Genomic DNA, 10,387 nt, shown 5'->3' on the forward strand with positions numbered 1-10,387 from the left:
AGAGAACTGTGTAGACTACTTTGGGGACTACCCCATAAATGTTGTCATTTGTGTTTTTAAAAAGCTTATATATTATAATACATATATATACCATACAATATATACCACATACAAAGGAAAGCAAACAGTGCATGTAGTGTTTCTTGGAGTCTACATGTGTTTTATTTACATAGACTACTTATACATCGCAAAGATCATCAACATATTCTGTATAAATTTCTAAAACACTGTTCACACGAATAACTAATATCATCTAAAGTTAAGAGATTGAATAATCAAGGTTTTGAGGAATCGAATGACTTATCTTAACTAATGTGCCCGTAGTGGCTCTAAATGTCTTTCTCTTTATAGTTTTCACCCTGGCATGTCATGGATACCCTATTGCTGTTGTTGCACTTCAAACTGAAACTTTAAAAGATGTTTTGAAATTTTCAGGTTTTAGTTAGTGGAAAGGAGTCATTGGGGTTATGATAGAACTTTTTAGATAACTTCCAAACTGTATCTACCTACATGGAGTACCCAAAGGTACATATTAAGTCCACACACCCGAATTGTACACCCTCATATCCATTTAATGCCATCATGCTAAACTAAAAAAAATGTTTCTTCAACTCTCTCTTTCACTTGCTTTTTAAAAAGCCCATTGTAACAACTAATTTCTGAACAGTGTTTTTAAAGCAACTAGAAAGCTGGCAGCCATTCTGACTCAGAGAGGGAAAGCTAGGCCCCCACAGCAATCGTTTTTCAGCCTCTTGGTTTTATGAGTTGGGGGGAAAGGCAGAAAGGGAGGCTAGCAAGGAAGTGTCTATTTTTTTTTAAAAGCTACATTTCCAGTAACTATATGGAAATACTGAATGATTAAGTCATAGCACTACTGTTAACATTAGCCATAGTTCAAATACTGGTAAGCTTTTCAACATTTAATGATGTACTTAAGGATTTCCCCAGGATAAATAACAATCCAATGACATTCTCAGTTTGAATATGAAGAACATTCATGTTTTAATCCATATAAGATACTACATTTTTATGTTGTCAAACATCAGGTAGACACTAATCTGCTTTCCCTTGTAACTCAGCAAGAGTCTGTGATGTGTTCTGTCCTTCTCTGTGCAATGCGGTGTTACTGTGAATATTTATAAGGAACATGTGCTTATTATACTGGTATTTAATATTTCCTGACTTTGACTTCAGTTTTCCTCATCAAATAGGTAAGTCAAGCAAGTATTATTTTGTATAAAATGAAGTAATATTTATTCCTAATAACAACAGGATTCCAACCATGATATAAACCAAATGTGCATTTTATATTTTTATAATCATTTTCTTTTGCCATTGATTTAGATCTACTTACCACATCATAATGTAAAGTTAAATTCTTATACCACATTCTCTGCTTAATTTGAGGCCTTTTGTTGAGTAAATATCTATGAGTTTGCATTGTGTGATATTTTCTTATAGTCAGCCCAAGTCCATTTGTCATTGGACTTGAAGTGTTTGTTGCAAATGTTATAAAGAGAATCCAATAAAACTCCTGGAAACATCCTGTTGCAGTAATAAGTCCAAATGACTGTCTGTTTCCTTTCTTCAGACGTCTCATCCTTTTCCCTTCTCTCCCTCCATCCTTCCCCCCAACCCCCATGCAAAAGAAGAAACATCAAAAGCTAAGCTCTTGTCAACAGTGCCAGCATTAGCTACCTTCTCGTCATCTAACACTTGCCCTCCTTTACAGCAAAGGCTTCTAACATTTCCTAGGTGTTTTTCCATTACCCCTGGATTACACTCCTAGGAGCCCCATAAAGTCTCAAAGACAAAGAGTAAATGTTTTAGAAGATGCTGTGCCATCATTCCTTATCACAATGATAGGGTAAATTATTTAGTAAATTAGAGTAAATAGTTTAATTATTCATTTAAAAATAGCAATCACATTCATCTGTGTACCACCTTGTTCAAAACATTATGGGGTTATTATGGTCAATATGTAGATGACCCTATTTTTTAATTGTCCTGAACTTTATTTTTTTAACTTTTTATTGAATATTGTGAATTTCACACCATGCACCGCCATCTTACTCATCTCCTAGTCTTTCCATATCTGCCCTCCGCCCTTGCAACCTCCTGTTCAAAGAAAAAATTAAAAATTAAAATAAAATAATAAAACATCTCACTGTGGAATCTGCAGTGTGTCACATAGTATACCCGTTTCCCCAAACACCTTTATTTGCAACTGTTCATTGCAATGAGTCATTTTTCTGGTTTCAGGCCTCTGGCTTCTGCTACCCCATCAACAGTGGGTCCTCACCTGGACTCTTCTTAGACATCCTGTTGTTGCCCCGAGTCATCAAGATCCTACAGCTTTGGTTCTGCAGGATGGGCCTCTTCACGTGCTCCAGCTTATAGGTGGGGTAGATGTTGAGGTGGGTCAGCTCAAAACCCTGCATATGGGCCAGGTGGTAGCTGAGTTGTTCAGCCTGCCAACTCTTTCATGCCAAAGCCACCAGGACCAGTGATGGATTATAGACAGTCATATATTCCAAAGTTTGTAGATTAGGGGAGTAATTATATCCAGAACAGTGGAGTATTAAGGACATGTCATTTTCACTATCTAATACCTTTATGACTTTACACTATTAAAGACTCTAACATCTAGCAAGCACCTAACCATTGCAATCATTTTGTGCCCAGCAATGTTGACCTTCATTCTCTTCTAACAGCAGCTCTTCCCATGTTTGTGTTTCTGAATTGTCAGCAAAGGCTACATCAAAACAGGTCCTCTCTAGTTTCCATCTGTAACTTTACTTTATTGAAAACAGACAAAAACAAGTGAAGATTTAAACATCCTTACATGTATGATGATCCGTTGTAAAGAAGAAAACAAAATATATATTTCTAAACTTCCAGTTTCTATAAGAAATAACATCGTTTAAGCTGTCTGTCTATACAATTCTACTGACCAACTCCATGAGCCATTATTTGTTTCATTTTATAGAAATTTTCAAGTTGTTTCCAAGGGGTTACAAATAGCCTCTGAACTAAGATAATCCATAGACAGACAGATGGACAGATTGATGGATAGACAGAAAGATATTTCAAACATCAACATAAAAAGTTTAGATGAGGGAAAGGGAGATGATGGGGAGGAGGGAGAGGGAGAGAGAGATAGAAAGAGAGAGAGAGAGAGAGAGAGAGAGAGAGAGAGAGAGAGAGAGAGAGAGAGAAAGATTTGAACATGAACATTAAAAAGTTTTAATGCAATAGTGACTGGGTTTGGTGGCTGCACATGGGATGAATCCCCAGGTGGGGCAGTCTTTGGATGGCCTTTCCTTCCGTCTCTGTTCCACTCTTTGTCTCTGTATTTCCTTCAGACAGAAGGAATTCTGGGTTAAATTTTTTAAAAGGGTGGGCCCCATTCCCCCATCCCTCAACCGGGGGCTATGCCTAACCTCTGGATATGATCTCTATAGGTTCTCTCTCTCCTTTGTTGGGTATTTCATCCCTGTTGGGTCCTGGGAGCCTCTTGCTTTCCTGGTGTCTGGGACTTTCTGTTGGCTACCCCCAGTTCCCCATTCCCCATTGCTACACACCTCTGTTCAATTTCCTGACCCTCTGTACATCTCCCCTGTCTCCTCCCACACCTGATCCTGCCCCCTTTTTTTCCTCTCTTCTTCCTCTCTTCCTCCCAAGTCCCCATATGCAGCTACCAAACCCAGTCACTATTGCTGATGATAAGAAATGCTTGCTGACAAGAGCCTGATACGGATGTCTCCTGAGAGGCTCTGCCAGAGTGAAGATACAGTACAGATGTGGGTACATGCAGCCAACCATCAGACTGAGCACAGGGGCCCCAATGGAGGAATTAGGGGAAGGACTGAAGGAGCTGAAGGGGTTTGCAACCCCATAGGAAGAACAACAATATCAACCAACCAGACCCCACAGAGCTCCCAAGAACTAAACCACCAGCCAAAGAGTACACCTGGAGGGACCCATGGCTCCAGCTGCATATATAGCAGAAGATGGCCTTTTCTGGCATCAATGAGAGAAGAGGCCCTTGGTCCTGTGAAGGCTTCATGCCCCAGCATAGGAGAATGCTAGAGCGGTGAAGCAAGGGTGGTTGGGTGGGTGGGGGAGCTCCCTCATAGAAGCAGGGAGAGGGGGTGGGGTAGGAGGGTTTCAGAGGGGAAACTGGAAAGGGGAATAACATCTGAAATGTAAATAAATAAAATAACCTTTTTAAAAAAAAAACAAGTTTTAATGCTGCACACTCAAGTCACACTGTGACTTAGGACCACTAGAATGTCATTTCGTTTTCTGGGCTTACTTTTGTCAGTCTTGTGCCTTTTTTCCCTTGAAGTCAACTACTTAGAGCTTTCACTCATCACAGCCAAAGAAAGCTACTTCATTTCATTTTAAAAGTGTCTCTTTTTGTTCACTCTAAATAATATCTGCCTTGAATCATGGAACAAAACTATGATGGAAACCAATGAGAAGGACTAATACCTGATGCAATATTCCATTGAAATTTAAGGTCAGTTAAGCTGGGGTGTGAAAGGGTGTTTTCATTTGTTTTAAATGAAGCAAACAAAAGAGAAAAGTAAATAACCCCAAAATCTGATTGCAAAACCCATAATTGACAAGAAAGTGAACATGTGTGCCAGAGTCTATGCCTGGTCCCATTTGGCATAACAAATGCTTTTAAATAAGGATGAGGAACACATGGGTTCACAGGCATTATCATCAACCTTCAGTATCAGGAATTATTTAATGTAAGCCTGTTATGCTAACCATGGGAAGAAGTGTTGTTTCAACATAATTTGTGTTGGTGATTTGAAAGAAAATGGCCCCAATAGACTCATAGGGAATTGAACTATTGGGAGATGTGGCCATGTTAGAGGAAGTGTGTCACTAGGGTGTGGGCTTTGAGGTCCAAGATACTCAAAACCAGGCCTAGTGGCCCACTGTGTCTTTTCTGCTGCCTGCAAATCAAGATGGAGAACTCTCAGCTTCTTCTACAGCACCTCATCCCCATGCTTCTTGCCATGACAATAATGGACTAAACCTCTGCAACTGTAGGCCAGTCCCATTAAATGTTTTATAAGAGTGGCCATGGTCTTGGTGTTGCTTCACAGCAATAGAAACCCTAACTAAGACAATATGAATCTATGAATAATCAGAGACTACCTGGCATGTTAGAGATCCTGAATGGAATCTAGAAACTGGACGATAAGGTGTTAATTACACTTTTAAGGATTTAGTTTTCAATATTTCTATTAGGGAAGCTTAGGAACTAGGTAGAAGAAAATCACTGTTATCTTTTTATTTGTGGCAGTAGAGATGGGAATAATTAGGGGAGAGAAATAGCACTCATAAATGAGAAAGCAAATTTTTGAGACAAGATTAGTTTTGCCTTATAATTTCTAGAGGCAGTTTATAAGAGTTTAAGAATGTCATGTGTCCTACTTTCAAGAAAGTAATGAATTTGTGATTTTAATATGCTTGTCCCTCTGGGCATATTAGGCCAGCAAGAATACTATGAGAAGCTAAGCCATCAGTGTGTGTTATAAACAAGAAAACCTATCAATCCTCCAGAAACACACTGTATGAGTTAAATATATATTAATAGGGACATATATCTATACTATGATTTCCAATTATGTGTGTGTGTATGTGTGTGTGTGTGTGACCTGTAAAACTGGAATAGATAGAGATAGTGATATACTGTAATTATTTCAATCACCATTGCCACAAATCAATGTCATCCCACTGTGTCTGGTTTCTATCTCCATCTCTTCACTGAACATTTCCTCCCGACTACTTTCCTTATCAGACTTCAGCTCTTAACTCCCCAAATCTCTATAGAACTGGCACCTCTCCTTCTAAGTTTTTGACACTTCTTTTCATCTCTTTCAATCTTTTCTTGGTCACTTTTATTGGTCTATCGTCCTCTTGTCACCTCTTAAATGCTGCTGTCCCCCAAGGATCTGATCTTTTTCAGAATCTAGATTCTATCTCTGTAATTTTACCCGCCCAGTTTTAACCCCTCCTCCACCTCTGGATTACTCCTGCATCTGTGATTTCTTGCCCAGGTGCAGTAATCAACTAAAATGTTCATACTATAGACAATGTGAGTTCTCTCATTCCTAGCTAAAATATTTCAAAGACTCTCTCTTTATCATTTGGAATAAAGGCCAACCTTTTTCACATCCAGGGCCCATTATGATCCTTCATAAGACCTTTCGTCTTCAGTTTCTTCACAGTCCTTGTCCTACAGCCCAGAGTTAATCACATCTTTCCTCTTCCCCATCCACACTGTTAGACTCAGCAAGGTGACAGCAAATTATCTTTCAAAATGCACTGACACCTTCTCTAGGAAAAGCTGTTAAGTGTCTCTCTGATGTGCCCGCAACAGCTTGCTGTTGAACTAAACACAGAATATTGTCACCTGATCTTTTGACTCCTTTACAAAAGTGAGGAACTTGCAAGCTGACTCAGCTAGTCATCTTTGGATTCACAGTGCCTGATACACAAGGGAAGTTCAATAAACATTTGCTGAATGAAGTCGGCACTGAGAAGATGTACTTCCACCCTCAATAATTTTTAGAATCTAAAGAGACAAGTCCTCTGATCCTGGTATAGTAGCAAGCTTTGTAGCAGGCAGGTTCAGGTGCTATGAAAAAGGAGGTAGAGAAAATAAGAGAAGGGATAAGGCATAATGGGTGAGTAGAAATGGGTAAGGGAAACAAAAGAGTAGGAAAGGGATTCTAGCTCTTTGCATCCATGGCCAAAATATTTGTCTTGTACAGTTACAAAATATGCTACATGCTGATGCTTCCAACATTAGATTGGTAAGACAAATATAGTCTGAAGAAACTGGGTAATTGTCTTAGCAGAAAACTTTTTTGTTTCATTTTATTAATTTGGAAAATTACTTATTACTTTATATTGATGTATTATTATACACTTGACTGAAATCATTACAAAAGCCTGCATTGGATATAAATTGACAATATGTGTTAGTAATAAACACAGCAAACATTAAGTATTCTAATGCATAATATTCATGCATTTAATTTTGATTATCATGGAGTTTGGTAATACATGAAGCTTGTTCACAATCCACCATGCCTGGCATGGTACTACATCTAAAGTAATCTTTAGCTCCACATGGTGACACATGCTCTTAACACCAGCACTTGGGCAATGGAGGCTGAAGAATCAGAATTTAAGGTCATCCTCAACTACAAAGAGGGTTTGAGATCAGTCTGGACTACAAAATAGCAAATGAAATAGGAAAAATAGCAAATGAATAGGAAAAAGAAGAGAAGAGAATTCAATAGGATGTAATTTTTCAACAGTAAAAAATATTATTGAAAATGTTTCAAACTATTGCAGTATTTTGGATTCAGGAAAATTCCAAATATGTTTCTCTCTTGGATTTTTTTCCCTTATCTTAAAATATGAACAGTGTTGAGAAAATTAATGTATTTTCAAGTCAGTCAGTCTTACTTCATGTAGGTAGATTATTCCGGGAACCTTTGGGTCCTCATTGTAAGCTTTCTGGCTTAGAATCAGACTATCAGATTTCACTTCAAGTGTAATTTTAACCTCAATATTTAAACATTTCCAGTAGTTTCTAGACTTCATACTTTAATCTCCAATCCTTTGAAGTAGTCTGTTCAGATAAGGGCTCTTGTGTTTAAACTATAAGGATTCAGCCATTGATTTCTCTATAAATCCCAGTCAAAATGACTTTTAGTTAAAAATATACACATATTTTCTCACTCCTGTGAAATCTACTGGAAATTAGCCTACTTAAGGCTCCAAGCACCAAACATAAAATGGAAAACTCTGGCAAGGATGTGAAGAAAAGTGATACACAGTCAGTGAGAATACAAAACAGGATAGCTACAATAGATACCAGTATTGAGGCTCCTCCAAAAACTAAAACTAGATTTACCACATGAGCCAGGTACCCTACATCTAGGTGTATATCCAAAGGAAGTGAAATTTGCATATCAAAGAGATGCCACCTCCCCCATGTTTGTTACAGTACTAGTCACAATAGCTAAGTTATACAATCAACCTAGTGTCCATCAGCAATGTAATAGACAAATGGTGCTTGCTGTGTGTACACACTTTGCAGTAAAATGGGCACATTAGGGGACCTTAACTGTCCACAGTCAACCCAAATGTGGACTAATGATAAGTAGTGGTTGGGAAGATTGAGGGCAGAGGAGATAGAGGGAAGCCAGATCAAGGCTTACTGTTACACGAACTGAAGTCTCTCACTTAATTCCATTGATATGTGCAACTAATACATACTACTAAAATGAAAGGTAACAGAATAAGACTTTAGGTAATTCTAGGTAAACTCCTCAAAACTGAAAATAGGGATGTTTCTATCTGCATTAATGAAGAATATAGATTCTTGGAAAGAAAACCTAACTCTAAGCCCTGCAAGTGGGTTTCAATATCCTATTCATCTCAAAGCTCTCAGGTCAATGAAACAGGAGTCAGAGAGTCAACGAGTGGGATGTAATTAATGTGACTGGTGCTGGGGACTTGTTCAATGATAAAATTGTGAGGCAGCTACTCAAAAGGGCTCCCAGAAATTCAGGAGAGGCAAAGCTCTTCTGTCCTAGGGATAGGTTGTGGCATTCTCAGATAAGACTCTTCTTGTCTCTTCCCAGTAAGCATCTGTCCACTGAGAAGTCTTTCATCTGGAATCCAGTTATGTGGCTTCAGTTCACTCCTGGGTGTCTCTAAGCTCCCTAGCACTGCAGCCAACTTTGCATCTTGAAATGTCTCTTCATACACAATCTGTCACGCTCTCCTATCCCTATTCTGAATCGTTACTGATTGAGTGAACTGGCATCTTCAAAGGCATTACTATCAGAGTGATTACTCCTTAGCTGGCATCAACAGACCTTAAATTCTGAGTCTTTCAATATTGGCCAATGAAGGAGTTAGAGAAAGGACCCAAAGAGTTGAAGGGTTTACAGCCCCTTAGGACGAACAACAATATGAACTAACTAGTACCCTCAGAGCTCCCAAGGACTCAACCACCAAGGACTATACATGGTGGGTGGTGGGACTGATTGTTCTGGCAGCAGGTGTATAGTAGAGGATTGCAAAGTCGATCATCAATGGGAGGAGAGGCCCTTGGCCCTGTGAAGCTTCTGTGCCCTGGTGTAGGGAAATGCCAGGGCCAATAAGTGGGAGAGGGTGTAGTGGCAAGCAGGGGCCGGGGGGAAGCAACAGGGGTTTGTTCTTGTTGTTGGTTTTGGGGTGTTTTTGTCTTTTTTTTTGAGGGGAAACTGGGAAAGGAGAAATCATATGACATGTAAATAAGGAAAATATCTAATAATTAAAAAATATATAAAGCTAAAATTCACCAAAAAAAAAAATAATAATCTGGAGGCAATGACAACTTTTATACACTATGATAGGTAGAAGGCTTCCTGGTGCCAAAGGGAACAGATTGCATGGCTAGTTATCTAAATTGAAATAATCATTCTAATAAAATGAGCATACATAGATGTCTTGCCTCACTTTTTGAGTCACGGTTAACACAAAATTCAGAGAGGAAGTCTGCTTTACATTTTTTCTAATTTAACATATTTCTTCACAATTTGCCCATCCCTCTAAGAGAAGCTTGCAACTACCAGGACTTTTCAGTCACATGACTCACAGTTATGAGTCACGGGCTGATTCATCCTACCAATAGCTAACCCTCCCATCTTATAATCAGGCCTTTAATTCCACTGGTAATTCAGAAGCAAGCTTGCAGCTGTTGTGTATCACCATTATAGTTAGTTGTTAAAAGCATGTCAAGAGTATGGTCTGGTTTTGTTTTGTTTTTTCTTTTTAACAAAGCTTTTACTGAAATAAGAGCTTATCAGAGATTTATAGTGGGAAAGCGATACTCTTAAGTGGAAGTTGAAATTTCCAGCTAATATTTTAATAATCGAGCCTTCATTTGGCTCAACTTCACTTGTATTTTGGTCCAAACACCATGTTTGTTAAATCAAACACGCCACCCCCAAAAGCCTTAGTAACAATAAGGAAAAAGAAAGTAGTAAGCTTGTTAGATTCTGAGGTTTAAGAATAAAATAAAGTGAGTAGTGAGGAAAAGCCCTGTCATGATTCAGACATCTCTGAGCTTTGTGGCCCCCAGATGATTTTATAAGGGCTTTCAATGACTTCTGTCAAGACTTCAGGAAAAGAACGGGCTTCTAGCACCCAGTTATTGTTCATGCTCTCCTTCTCTCCTGGGTGTCTGGATCTGTTCATGTTGGGTAATCACAGCTTCATTTCAGAACAGGAAAGAGAATCCCCTCCTCCCAACCCATGCCAGAGTTCCAAGATGTCTTTGGAAAGAACTGACCAA

The sequence above is a fragment of the Mastomys coucha genome, unplaced genomic scaffold (assembly GCF_008632895.1).
Source record: "Mastomys coucha isolate ucsf_1 unplaced genomic scaffold, UCSF_Mcou_1 pScaffold16, whole genome shotgun sequence".
Classification (NCBI taxonomy): domain Eukaryota; kingdom Metazoa; phylum Chordata; class Mammalia; order Rodentia; family Muridae; genus Mastomys; species Mastomys coucha.